Source organism: Mastigoproctus giganteus, chromosome 5, assembly GCF_048544385.1.
Source record: "Mastigoproctus giganteus isolate SK-2022 chromosome 5, ASM4854438v1, whole genome shotgun sequence".
Lineage (NCBI taxonomy): Eukaryota > Metazoa > Arthropoda > Arachnida > Uropygi > Thelyphonidae > Mastigoproctus > Mastigoproctus giganteus.
Genome location: NC_143579.1, coordinates 32,513,172 through 32,527,711, shown reverse-complemented (window position 1 = coordinate 32,527,711; position 14,540 = coordinate 32,513,172). Strand labels below are relative to the sequence as shown.

At 40.4% G+C, this 14,540-nt stretch overlaps 1 long non-coding RNA gene across 3 annotated transcripts in view; it reads left to right on the top strand.

The window, feature by feature from the left end:
- The window catches only part of LOC150085291 (uncharacterized), a 137,489-nt gene extending 126,724 nt beyond the window's left edge, over positions 1-10,765 (top strand). For all 3 annotated transcript variants that reach the window (XR_016546926.1, XR_016546925.1, XR_016546924.1), the window contains exon 2: positions 10,327-10,765. This is a non-coding gene — a long non-coding RNA (uncharacterized LOC150085291). The remainder of the gene's footprint in view (positions 1-10,326) is intronic.
- The last annotated feature ends 3,775 nt before the right edge of the window (positions 10,766-14,540 follow it).

Genomic DNA, 14,540 nt, shown 5'->3' with positions numbered 1-14,540 from the left:
ATTATCTGTCCTCTGGAGTCAAGATGTTGAGAACCCCATAGCGGGTGATGGCCATTCCAGTCACCCATAATACAAAAGGGAGCAGGTATTTGCATTACTAAATTATCTAAATCAGCAAAGGTGTATGTATGATTTGGTGATAGATACAATGAAACTAATGTTATTGTGATTCCGAAGGTGACACGGACAGCAATTGCCTCTAAAGAAGTTTGGAGGGATATAGGTCTAGAGGGTACCGAGGAATTCACTATGAGTGCTACTCCTCCATGAGCTAAAATAGATGAGTTTCTATCTTTTCTATACATATTGTAATGCTTAATTTTCATAGATATTGCATTTGTGAGATTTGTCTCTTGAATGCATAGTGCAACAGGCTTGTATTCAGATAGGAGATCGTAAAAGTCGTCAAGGTTAGCACGGAGCCCACGACAATTCCATTGTATAACTGTATCCATTGTTTGGTTTTAGCTAGTGTCTGCTGACTTGCGTGAGGTAGTTTGCTTACGCCTGTCTATTTTTCCTTTATCCTTCTTTGAGAAGACTGGTCTGCTTGTGTCAATGTCACCTTCTGGATGAATTTCAAGAAATGTGTCATCTTCATCTGCTTTTTCATCAGTGTCCATGGTATCAGATCTGAATGTGTGTGCATCAGTTCTTTCAGCGCTCTTAGTTTGTACTTTTGGTTGCTGATTGATATTCTTATCTGGAGGTATTGTTACCGGCGTATTTACTTCTTGGGTTGCATATTTTGAGGGAGATGGTTCTTTTAATGAAGTAAGTAATGATTTTGCCCAACCAGATATAGAGATATTCGGAGGGACAGAGCAGTCAGTCTGAGTTGATATTGTGCATAGCTGTTTAGTAACTGAGGCGTATGTAGATGATTTAGTAGGGATTGCAAAGTGTTTCTTTGCCTCTTGATATGACACTTTGTTCTCTATTTTATACTTCTGAATGTTCTTCTCTCTTTTCCATTGGATACAGTCCTTAGAGAAGGCAGAATGATTTCCATGGCAGTTAGGACAGTTTTGGGTTTCACTATTGCAGTCTGTATGTGTGTGTTCTTTTGAACCACAAGAAGCACAAGTGACTATACCTCTGCACACAGTTTGCGAATGACCAAATTTCTGGCACTTAAAGCACCGGACTGGGTTGGGAATGTACGGTCGAACATGGCATCTGAGATATCCAGCTTTTATAGTTGTGGGGAGATTTGGTGACTTAAATGTCAATATGACGGTTCGTGTAGGGACAGGCTCTCCATCTTTTTTGATGACAATTCTTTTTGCCTGGACTACATTTTGATTGCTTAATTCAGAGACAAGTTCATCCTCTGATACATTTAGAAGATCCCATTCAGATATTACCCCTTTAGAGGAGTTCAAGGTAGCATGTGGGGTAACCTTTGTGGGAATTCCACCAAAGGCAGATATTTTCAAGAGTCTTTCAGCATGTCTGTGTTCACTCATCTCCACTAATAGGTCTCCAGATCTTAGTCGCCGAACCATTTTTGGAGGCCCAGCCACATTTTCGAGACATTTCTGAATCAAAAATGGGGAGAGTTTACTCAATGGTTGGTCTGTGGAGGAATGTAATATTAAGAAGAGAGGAGCAGAAAAATCTGTCCCTTCTTTTTTTTGTCTCTTAGCATGGGATTTATTCAAATTATCATGGTCGTCATGTCTATTTGGATCTGGATCAAGAGATCCATAGTAGGACTGTTTTGTGTTGTCCATAGTTGCTCCTTTTAGTCCCGGGAGAGTGGATTTCTCCTCCCAGGCTTCCAGCCCCGCCACGTGGAGGCAGGAGCGGTGCCACCAGTGACCAAGCGATAAGGTTGTTAGTGTTAGTGCGTTAGTAGATTAGTTTTATATACAAGAAGAAAGGTGGCTTTCCTTTCTGTTGAGTAAGCTGACTTCTTACTTTAGAAGAGCAAAATTATATAACTTTGGAAATTAGAAACTAACGTTCAACTACAATCAATCGCTCTTTTAAGAAAATCGCTTTCAAATCACTATAGAATCGCTTTAGTCACTCGCTTGGCACTCGGGGCCGCGCAAGTAGGGGTTCCCCGGCAAGCTGTTTGGGAATGTCCATACTTCTGGCATCGGAAACACCGTAGCGGGTTTGGGACGTATGGTCTCACATTACATACCAGATATCCGGCCTTAATGGATGATGGACGATTCGGTGTGTTAAAGGTCAAGATCAGATTGCGGGTAGGGATCAGATTACCATCTTTTCTCGTGGAGATTCTCTTGACATGAATAACTCCTTGTTCTTTCAGTTCTTCTAGCATTTCTTCTTCAGTTACATCTAGTAAGTCCCAGTTTGAGATCACTCCTTGAGAGGTGTTTAGTGATCTGTGGGGTGTTACAGTTACTGGGAGACCTGCAAAGAAATTTGTTTTCAGAAGTCGCTCAGAATGTTTGGTATTAGATGTCTCAATGAGAATATCTCCTGATCTGAGTCTTTTTACGGATTTCGGAGATCCTGCTTTACTTTCCAATTCCTTTTGAATTCTAAAGAGAGAGAGTTTGCCAACTGCATTCTCACCAGTTGAATGGATGATTAGATAGGTTGGAATTGGATATGTCTCTGGCTCAGTTTTTTGGCGCTTTGCCGTTCCTGCTGTGGAACTGTCTTTCTTTTTTGATATCTGGGTTGCGTCTGGCAGCCCAGATAAGTCTGAGTTTGATTTACTCATGGTATGCTCTTTTTGGCCCCGGGAGATTGTCTTTTTCTCCCAGGTTACCAGCCCCGCCACGTGGAGGCAAGAGCGGTGCCGCCTAGTGACCCAAGCGAAGAAAAGGGTTAGTAATAACTAAAAATAAAAAGAGGGATTAAAGAAAGGTGGCTTTCCTTTCTAGGTTATAGTATTTGAATATATCTATTTAATTATAATCTTCAGGAGTTATCGGACTTTCGAAACTCAGGAGAAACGTATTTACAATTAAGCGTACTAGATAATCACTCTGGAAAGGCGCTGTGGTCACTAATATCGCTTGGCACTCGGGGCCCCCACATAGGATTCTGACTTCGAGCCGTCTGTGTAAACTGGCGCGAAGTCAGAATGTTCAGCTCGGTGTGCTGAATAAAGCTGCAGGTAGACCGATGATGGAGTGTCCGACTTTCCCCAATTTTTAAGGGACAAGTCACATATTGGAATACGAGCATGCCAGGGTGGAAGGGGTTGCTTCGGTGTTTGGGCAACCTTGTCTACCTTGATATCAAGTTCTATGAGTAGCTCTTGGAGACGAATACCAAAAAGACGATTAGCAGTCTTACGGGTATTGTACAAATTTTCCCATCGTGGCTCAAAAACGGATAGCCACGTAGGATGGTCTGGCAGGGATTTCAGTTTAAAAGCGTAGTTTAGACACAACTGCTTACGTCGAAGCGATAACGGTGGTTCGTTTGCTTCGACATATAAACTCTGGACAGGAGATGTTCTATATGCTCCAGTAGCGATACGAAGAGCCTGGTGATGGACAGGATCCAGCCATCGAAGGGCACTGTCTCTGGCTGAAGAATATACCTGGGACCCATAATCAAGTTTGGATCGCACAAGTGCACGGTAAAGCCGAAGAAGCGTGCATCGGTCCGCTCCCCAAGATGTAGAGGAGAGCGAGCGGAGAATATTAAGCCCGCGTGTGCACTTTGTGCGAAGTTGACGGATGTGGTGCAGAAAGGTCGCTCTCTAAAGGTGGAAATGAACTGTTTTCCATCTTTGCTCCTTTCAGCCCCGGGAGAGTAGATTTCTTCTCCCAGGTTACCGGCAGTGCCGCTAGAGTGACCAAGCGGTATATGGGTTAATACGTTAGTTTAAAGAGAAAAAGAAAGAAAGGTGGATTTCCTTTCTTAAAACTTGCTTACAATTCGTAAGACTAAGTTATTAATTAAAGAGAATGTAAAAAAACGTTTTAAACTAAATAAGAACTTTGGCTCTGAGTAAACGCTCTATGAATCACTCTGAAATTCGCTTGATCACTATAACGCTTGGCACCCGGGGCCTTCCACAGATATAACCCTGGAACCAAGGTATGGGCGTTAGATCCCAGTGATGCTAATCTGGAAAACCAGCAGCATCACTGGGAGGTCCCCTCACCATGTCGAGGGGCTGGGCATTGGTATTGGTATTGGTATGGTTATTTCTGGCGCAAGGGCTACTTAGGCCATATTGCGCCTATAAACGAGGTGAGGATTTCACGGTGTCTGTAAAAAACAGTTAGAGACAATTATACAGATTTATGCGTTTTAAGAAGCGGAAAAATTCCGGGAGATTTGCATCATTACCTATGAACTGTTGGAGTGTCAAAGGTTGTTGGAGATTACTGTATGAAGCTTTTCGGGCATCAGTGTATAAGGTACATTCAACGAGTATGTGCTTTATTGTGAGAACGGAGTTGCAGTGCATACACTGCGGAGGATCATTCCCTGTAAGAAGAAAAATATGGGTGAGCTGACTGTGCCCGATCCGGGCTCTGGCCAGGATGACTTCTTCTTTTCTGTTTACAGAAAAACTGGAAACCCATAACTGTGGTTCAGGTTTTATTTCACGGAGCTTGTTATTCAGTTGAGATTGCCATAGAAGAGTCCATTGTTCTTTGCATGTATTTCTTATATGGGATCTGTAGTCCATATATGGGACATAGTAACCTGGTGATGCTATGTTGGATGAATGTTTGGCTGCATAGTCTGCTTTTTCATTCCCTGATATCCCAGTGTGACTTGGGATCCAGCAAAATATGACAACTTGTTGGTGATCATGGATATGCATTAGTTGAGATTTTATAGATTTTATTAAGGGATGTGTTGTTGAGGAGGAATTTTGCAAGGCCAAGATTGAACTCTGTGAGTCACTATATATTACACTTTTTTGGATGGACAGGTGGAGAATGTTTTCTAAGGCAAGCTTGATAGCATATAATTCAGCTGTATAACTGCCGCATTCGATGGGAAGTGAAACAGAGATAGTGTTAAAGGGAAAGACAGCTGCAGCACCGACTTTACTACCAGACTTTGATCCATCAGTGTATACTTGCGTAAAATTTTGGTAATTTTGTGTGTGAGCGGCATGCAGTTGCTGTATATTGGTATTTGCAAGCGAATGTTTTCCCCAGTTTAAGAAATAGCTGTCACAGGATGCTTTAATATAGGACCATGGAGGATCTGAACTGGTCAGATCATGAAGGATTTTGTCCAGATGTATATTCCAATTTTGTGATAGTTCCTGTAATCTGATGCCAGCAGGTCGAACTGCTCTAGGTTTATTTCTGTAGTACATTGAGAACTGTGGGTTGTTAAGTATTGGCCAATTGGGGTGAGAAGGCAGACTTTGAATTTTGGCTGCATAGTTCAAAAGTAACATCTTTCTCCTGAGGCTGAGCGGAGGTTCATGGGCTTCGACATAAAGACTTTGCACTGGCGATGTTCTATAGGCGCCTACAGCAATTCTGAGGGCAGAATGTTGAATGGGGGCAAGACGTGCTAGCACGCTTTCCCTAGCTGAATCATACACCGGGGCGCCATAATCAAGGCGAGATCTGATCAGGGCTCTGTACAAGTGAAGTAAGGTGTACCGATCTGCACCCCATGATGTAGAAGAGATAATTCTTAATAAATTCATTTTTTTCTGGCAAGCAGTCCTTAGATGTGTGATATATTCTAAGAAGTTCAGTTTATTATCAAAAATTAAACCAAGGAGACGAATGCTATTCACCACTGTGATGGGATGATTTGTTAGTTGTATCTCTGGATCTGGATGCATCTTTCGTTTATTACAAAAGTGAATGACTCTAGATTTCTGATAGGATAATCGGTAACCATTGTGTATCATCCATAACTCAATGTTATTTATAGATGTTTGCAGCTGCCTTTCGATAAAGCTCATGTTTTGCGAGCTGCAAGACACAGTCAAATCATCAGCATAGAGGTAAGAGTTTACAGCTTTTGGAATATTTTTTGTCATCTGATTTATTCTAATTGCAAATAAGGTTGCACTGAGTACAGAGCCCTGCGGGACTCCTTCTTCTTGTATGAATGTTTGCGAAAGTACTTGCCGATAGCGAACTTGAAATGTCCTGTGTTGTAGGAAATTCTGTATGAAGTACGGTAAGTGTCCTCTCAGGTCCAGGGAATGAAGATCTTTCAGGATACCAAACCGCCAAGTGGTGTCAAAAGCCTTCTCTATGTCGAGACATACCATTACTAGATGTTTGTTTTGGATAAACGCATTCCTGATGTCTGTTTCCGCTTTGATCATGAGATCTAGAGATGATCGGTGTTTTCGGAAACCAAATTGATTGTCAGAGATAATATTTTGGGAATCAAGATACCACGTTAGTCGACGGTGTATCATTTTTTCTATGGTTTTACTTAGGCAGCTTGTGAGCGAAATGGGTCTGTAATTGTTCGGAATAGAATGATCTTTCCCTGGTTTGGGTATCGCCAGTACAAAAGCATGACGCCAGAGGCTGGGGAAGGAATGCTCCATAAATATGCGATTGTAGAAGGTCAGTAGCGAAGATAATGATTTATTGTCTAGATGTTGTAACATTATGTAGTATATTCCATCCGGGCCAGCAGCACTGTTTTTAGCGGTGGATAAAGCTTCTTGAAGTTCTACCAAAGTAAGTGGTGTATTGTATTGGAAAGAGGATGTAGTTCTAAAATTCGGATGGGATTTTTCTGCTACAGCTTTAATCTTTTGAAATGATGGATCATATGCCGTAGAGTCAGACAACTGTGAAAATACCGTCCCTAGAGCATTTGCAATCTCTGCAGGAGTAGATAGCTCCTGTCCATTCACGGTGAAAAGTGGGGACGACAAAGGGGGAAATTTACCATTTAATTGTCTTATTTTCCTCCAAATAATTCTTACATCAGTATTTTTATTAATTGTAGTTGCGAATTGAACCCAAGAGTCTCTTTTTGCTTTCTTTCTAATATGACGGGCTTTAGCTCTAATTTTCTTGTAATTTATAAGATTAGTGGTGGTAGGATGTTTGCAGAATAAATTCCATGCACGGTTTTTGTCTTTTTTTATATTCTTACAATCCTCGTTCCACCAATAATTTCTGTTTCTACGAATGCTTGACTTTGATTGCGGAATGGCGGTGGATGCAGCTGCTAGAATCTGTTTTGTAATATGGTCGGCAACTGTGTCAATCGGATGAGATTTGATGATCTGATTGTCGAAGGATACGTTAGTGGTATACTTTGCCCAGTCTGCCTTGGAAAATTTCCATTTTGTGTGAGTTTCTGAAGGTATGCAGTGTGAAGTTTCAATTTTACATATTATAGGGTAGTGGTCACTATTGAGTGGATCATCCAGAGCTGTCCACTGGATACTAGGGAAAAGGATTGGAGAGCAGATAGAGAGATCTATTGAAGAGACTGTTCCTGTTGGGAGGTGGAGGTAAGTTGGCGAACCAGTATTTAATATGGTTAGATTCCGTCTTTCAATAAGCATTTCGATGATTTTTCCCCGTCCGTCTGTATTGGAAGAACCCCACAATGGATGGTGTCCATTGAAGTCACCCAATAAGCAGAAAGGGGTTGGCAACTGCTGAATGAGATCTTCAAGTTCATGTATGGTACAAGGGCGACTGGGTGGCAGGTAGATTGAAGCAAGTGTTAGGGTAACGCCAATGGCTATTCGTGTGGCAACAATTTCAACATTGGTTTGTAACTGAATGCGTTTGCAGGGTACTCTTCCATTTATAAGTATCGCTACCCCTCCGTGAGCATTATTAGTAGCAGGTCTGTCTTGCCGAAAGAGAGTGTAATTTTTTATCGAAGTAGACACCTGAGGTGTTAAATATGTCTCTTGTAAACAGATTCCAATTGGTTTATAACGCTTAATTATCTCATGGATGTCGTCGATATTGCTGCGAAAGCCTCTACAGTTCCATTGGATGATGTTTTTCATTGTTTGGATTTAAATGAGGAAGCTGTGTCTGTCTGCTTTTTGGAAGTCTGTTTCTGTCGGTCAATTTTTATTTTGTCTCTCTTTGAAAATATTGGTCTGGCGTCTATTACATCTTCTGGATGAATTTCCAGAATGGTTTCCGTTTCTTCATGAGAGCAAGTCTCATTCGTGTCCATGAAGAAAGATTCAGCATGCTGCTTGTTACCGGGATCAGAGTTTTCTGTTTGACTAGATCTTACAGGAGTTGTAAGAGTAACAGGAGGTATCGTGACTGGTGTGTTATTAGATCTATTAGAAGTCTGTTGCTTTGAGGACTGAGGTACAGTAGAGAGTAAAGTTCGAGCCCATTCAGAAATAGAGATGCTTGGCGGGATTGATGTATCTGTTTGAACTGATATTGAGTGAAATTTTTGAGCAGCGTCGGCATATGTACGTTTTGGCATCGGTATTAGTTGCTGTAATTGTTTTCTGGCTTCGGAAAATGAGACTTTCTTTTCTATCTTGTATTTTTGAATTTTCTTCTCGTATTTCCACTGATCGCATGTTTTTGAGAAAGCTGGGTGATTGCCTTTACAATTAGGGCAAAGTGAGGACTGCGATTTACAATCAGCTTGGGCATGTTCCTTCGATCCACAGTTAGGGCATACGGCATCGCCTCTACAGACAGTTTGGGAATGTCCAAATTTTTGACATTTATAACACCTTAGCGGGTTTGGGATATACGGGCGAATGCGGCAGTTCAAATACCCGGCTTTTACTGATGATGGTAGGTTGGGTGAGCTAAATGTCAGTATGATACTGCGAGTTGGAATAAGTTCGCCATCTTTCTTAATCATGATTCTCTTCGCTTGTATGACCTTCTGATCCTGCAATTCGTTGACAATTTCCTCTTCTGAAACATTCATTAGGTCCCATTCTGAGATAACACCCTTGGAGGTATTGAGTGTTGCGTGTGGTGACACCTTAACAGGGATTCCATTGAATGTTGTGAGCTTGAGAAGGTACTCTGAATGTTTAGAGCTTGTAGTCTCAACCAACAGGTCACCAGATTTGAGACGGCGCACCATTTTGGGGGAACCTGCTACATTTTCCAGACACTTTTGTATGAGGAATGGCGATAGATTGCCTAGGGCCTGGTTCGCTAAGGAATGCAGGATCAGGAAACTCGGATGTTCTATTAGGGAATCATCCGTCTTCAGTCTCTTTCGGTTGGTTTTGTCATCATTAGGTTGGTGCAAATCCTTTGAATTTGGATTTGCTGTCTGAATCGGGGGAAAGTTTTCAAAGTCCATGTTTTGCTCCTTTTGGCCCTGGGGGTTTGCTTTACCACCCAGGTTTCCGGCCCCGCCACGGGGAGGCAGGAGCAGTGCCACAAGGTGACCAAGCGGCTGGGTTAGGAAGTTAGTATTAATATAAAGAGAAACAGAAAGGTGGTTTTCCTTCCTGGGCCTTTGCCTACTTCTTGTAGTGCGAAAGAGCTACTTTAATCGAGAAATCAAGAAAAACGGTTGTTGAAACAAAAATAGAATCTATTCGCTGAAAATCTCTTTAGGAAAAAACGCTTTTACAGACGCACTAGAATCGCTTGGCCACGGAACGCTTGGCACCCGGGGCCGGGCTGGGCATTCGAGGCCCGCAATTCAGGCACAGATCTCGCTCAGTCACACAAATCGCTTGACACTCTAGGTAAGTTTGTTGTTAGAGTGGGATTTATTGGCGCAAGGGCTGCTATGACCATATTGCGCCTGTTACTTTGGAGGTCAGTTTGAATCAACACTTCTGTCTAAAATATTCTGTACACGCGAATGTATGGTTTTGTAAGCTGTTGTTGATTAAGGGTTTAATGACACAAGGGCATCAATGGCCAAGATGTGTCTTTTCCAAGTTTTGATGTAAATCAAACTTTTTTTTTTTTTTTTAGATTTGTTTGTCGAATCTGATTTGCCGAATAAAATTAAGCAATTCCTCTATATTCGCAGAATTGTCTAAGATCTGTTGAAGGGTAACTGGATTCTGGTTATTGCATGAACTCTGAAACCAAAGCAATCTGGAATTTCTGAATCGAGGGCATACCAAAAGAATGTGTTTTACGGAAAGGTTTTGTAAGCTGAGCTATTTAATATCTTTCGAACAATAATTATATTATAACAAAAATAATCAGTGTTCTTTTTAATAATTGAATCTAGAAATGTATTATTAGAATTTCTTGAAGATTTTTTGATTTCTAATCATGGACTCCTCATTATGAATATTTTAAAGTAGTTATTCAGAATAATTATATCCTTAAACAGATAAAAACTCTAAATGCCAACTTTTATTTATTTAAAACTTAATTAGAATATGCTCTAATATGATTTCAAGGCTAAAATATGATTTTTTTTTTTTTTTTTCAGATTGTTCTCGCTCTACTAGTAGCTGTGGCCTCTGCCCAAATGCTTCCATTATTATTCTCTCCCCATGTTCCTACTCTCAAGATAGAGAAGGCGGATAAGGTGGACAAAGTCGACGCTGTCGTTCCATATTACATTATTCCAAATTACTATCGCCATCCACTGGGCCTTCCCATGTATAACTTCGGCTATCATCCTTTCACTACCGTAATTGGCTTGAAAACAGAAGAGAAGAAGGAGGAGAAAAAGGAGGAGTAGATTACAATACTCTTGTTGGCTTCTGCTAGCGTAGGATTGTTTTGTACCATGCTGTAGTTAAAACATCGGAGGCAACTGTATTAAAACTCTTCTAATAAATTTATTGTACATTTATTTGGAGTAGTGAAATTCTGAATATAACGAACACTAGCGAAGTTAATAATCAAGTTTTATTGTGTGTGTACTCTTGCAAATCCTCATTTCGATAGAAATTAGCCATTCATCACAGCTTCCAATACATTATACTATATAAAAAAAAAACGAAAATAAATAAATTTATAAAATTTGAGAGATTGTACATTTAGTGTTTTGATCCAGGAATTCGGTTTGTTTGTTGTTGGGTTTTATTGGCGCATTAGCAACTAAGGCTATAAGCGCCAAAACCTGGTCATTAAAAAATAAATTTTTAGTGGCCTAACGAATTAGGTCACCAAGTCAAATTATAAAAACAAGTATAAACGGTAAAAGACAAATATCAATAACAAGTAACATTAACAAAGTAGATTTTTTTAAATATGAGTTAAAAGGTTTACTGATTTCAAAAAGCTAAAAACGGCAGACACATGGTCATTGTCGGATAAAATCTGACTGAGTGTATACGGCTCAGTCAGATGATTAAAAGCGGTAAAACGGATATTGCTAAAATCTGGACAATCAATTAAAATGTGTCTCATGGATAAAACTGTGCCACAGGACTCACACATAGGAGGGTCATCAGCCGTCAGCAAAAACGAATGAGTCAAATGACTATGTCCTATGCGGGTCCGGGCAAGAACAACTTCCTCCGTACGATTCCTGCTCAGACTAGACTGTCACGGTTCAATTACAGGCTTTATACGATATAATTTATTCGCAGTCTGTCTATTCAACGAATCCTGCCATTGGGAGTGTATCTTCTGCTGTATTATTTGTCTGTAGTCTGTATAGGGGACTGACAGGCAGCGAATATTATTTGGAATTGCTGATTTGGCTGTGGTGTCAGCCAAATCATTTCCACTAAGGATCCAGCAGAATCTGATATTGTGATTTCTTTGTAATAGCTTTGATACTGAAAATTGGGTATGGTGTAGGATTGGGTGTCCTTTGGTATTTGTGTTCTGCAAGACAGTAACAGAGCTAAGCGAGTCCGTGAAAATAATGCTGTTTGCTATTTGTTTGTTTGATTTGGTTTATAGCCATTGAAATGGCTTGTAATTACCGACCAAGCGCTAAGAGGTTAGTGTGATAGAGAAGTTAATTATATATAATAGAAAGGTGTCTTTCCTTTCTTGGCAGGAAACTTACTTCTTTATTTAGGAAGAGCCAAAAATAAATAACTTTATAAAAGAGTGTGTGTGGTATGGGTGTTTAATGGCGCACAAGCTGCTGTGGCTATATTGCACCTATTCATAGGTATGTTGAAAAGATAAAATAAATAATTAATGTGAAGACGGTTCAATCTCATTTCATGCCAGGAACTAATCAGAGTCGCTTATACATTCCTATTTGTTTCAAATAACAGAAAAGTTCATTAATATTGGCATTTTCACCAATGATATCATTTAATATTATCCGTTCACGGAAATTAGCCAGAGAATGAAATATTGAAGTTCGATGTTGTTGATAATGTGGGCAGTCAATCAAAATATGTTTGACTGTTAGCTGCTCAGAGCATTGTGAACAAAGAGGAGGATCATCGCCTGTGAGTAGGTGGAGGTGAGTCAGATGAGTATGTCCTATTCTAATCCGCGCGAGTACCACTTCTTCTCGCCGAACTGTCTGAATGCATGAGTGCCAAAATTTTGGGTCCTGTTTTATCTGGAACAGTTTGTTATTTGCTTGTTTATGCCATAGCTCTGTCCATTGTGCATGAAATGCTGTTTGAATTATAATATTATAATCAGAAACTGGAATAAAGGCAGAGGTTAAGTCTACTGTTGATGGATTTTTAGCCGAAATATCAGCCAACTCGTTCCCTTTGATGCCTGAATGTGCTGGAATCCAGCAAAAGTTCACTCGTTGCTGGCGTTCTTCGATTTTCAACAGCAAATACTTGATTTGATTTAGTATATGGTGATCCTTATGAGAGAAATTCTGCATTGCTCTAATTGAGCTCAGAGAGTCAGTGTAAATTAAGTATTTTGCAGATGGGTAAAGACTCAAATTTTCTAGAGCTAATTGAATTGCATATAATTCCGCTGAAAAGCTGCTGTATTCAGGTGGAAGAGAGGCTGATATGATAACAGAGGGAAACACTGCTGCTGCTCCAACAGTTGAATGAGATTTGGAACCATCAGTATATATCGGTAAGAAGTCAAAACAGTTTTGAATATGGCTAGCATGGAGTTGTTGCACATTCAGAGTTGGTAGATGATTCTTTCCCCATTGGAGAAAATAATTATCACAGGCTGGTTGAGGAAATGGGGTCCATGGTGGGCAAGAATAATTCTTTCTGTGCTGCCTACTCTGTAGAGGAACATTCCAATTTTGTGCTATTTCAAGGAGCCGTAGGCCTGCTGGGCGTATTTTATTTGGTTTATTTCTATAGAGATTGTGAAATGGTGGATTAAAGAGATATGGTTGGATGGGGTGCGGAGAACAGTTTCGTATTCTGACTGCATATTTAAGTAGTAACATTTTTCTGCGGAGGTAAAGAGGGGGCTCATGGGCTTCAATATATAGACTATAGGTTGGTGATGTCCTATAAGCACCAAGAGCAATCCTCAGTGCATTGTGTTGTACAGGATCCAGCCAGCGTAATACACTCTTTCGAGCAGAATCATAAACTGGGGCACCGTAATCTAACCGAGATCTAATCAGTGCTCTATATAAGAGCAGCAAAGTTGTACGATCTGCTCCCCAAGACTGGGCAGATAGAGCTCTAAGCATGTTGAGCTTTTTCAGACAGGTAGTACGTATTACTCTAATGTGCTCAAGGAAATTTAACTTGCTGTCTAATATTAATCCCAAGAATCTAATATTGTTGGTAATCGGGATGCTGGAATTTGATATCCGGAGTTCAGGATCTGTATGTAATTTGCGTTGGTTACAAAAGTGGATAGCAACTGTTTTCTGATGGGAAAGCCGATATCCATTGAACTCAGCCCATTTTTGAATTTTATTGAGGGATATTTGCAATTGGCGTTCAATAGATCTCATGTTCTGAGAGTGGCAAGAAATGGAGAGATCGTCAGCATAAAGATAGGCTTCTACAGTATTTGGAAGTTCTTTGGAAATGGAATCAATTCTAATGGCAAATAGGGTTGCGCTCAAAACCGATCCCTGTGGTACTCCTTCTTCCTGCAAGAATGTAGAAGAAAGGGAGTTTTGGTATCGAACCTGGAAAGAGCGGATCTGGAGGAAGTTCCTAATGAATATAGGCAGGTTGCCTCGTAGACCAAGATTATGTAGGTCACTGAGAATGCCATATCGCCAGGTAGTATCGAATGCCTTTTCTATATCAATAGAGACCATGACAAGGTGTTCATTTTTCACAAAGGCATTGCGAATTTCAGATTCGGCCTTGATCATCAGATCTAGAGAGGACCTATTTTTGCGAAAGCCATGTTGACAATTACTCAATAGTTGTTCAGTTTCAATGATCCAGCTGAGTCGACTGTGGATCATTTTTTCAAGAATTTTACCAAGGCAACTTGACAGAGAGATTGGCCTGTAACTATTAGGACTGGAAGGATCTTTTCCAGGTTTCAAAAAGGGCAAAACTGTAGCATGGTGCCAAGATGTTGGATAAATATTTTCCAGGAAGATCCGGTTAAAGAAAACTAGCAGCATTTGTAAGTTTTGCTCATCGAGATGCTGCAGCATGACATAATATATGCCATCTGGCCCAGCTGCACTGTTTCTCGTTGTTTTTATGGCTTGTAAAAGTTCACAATATTCAAGGGGCTGATTATACGGAAGTGATAGCGAGGTTGTAAAGTTAATGGGCCTCTGTTCAGTGGAGGTCTTAATTTTTTGGA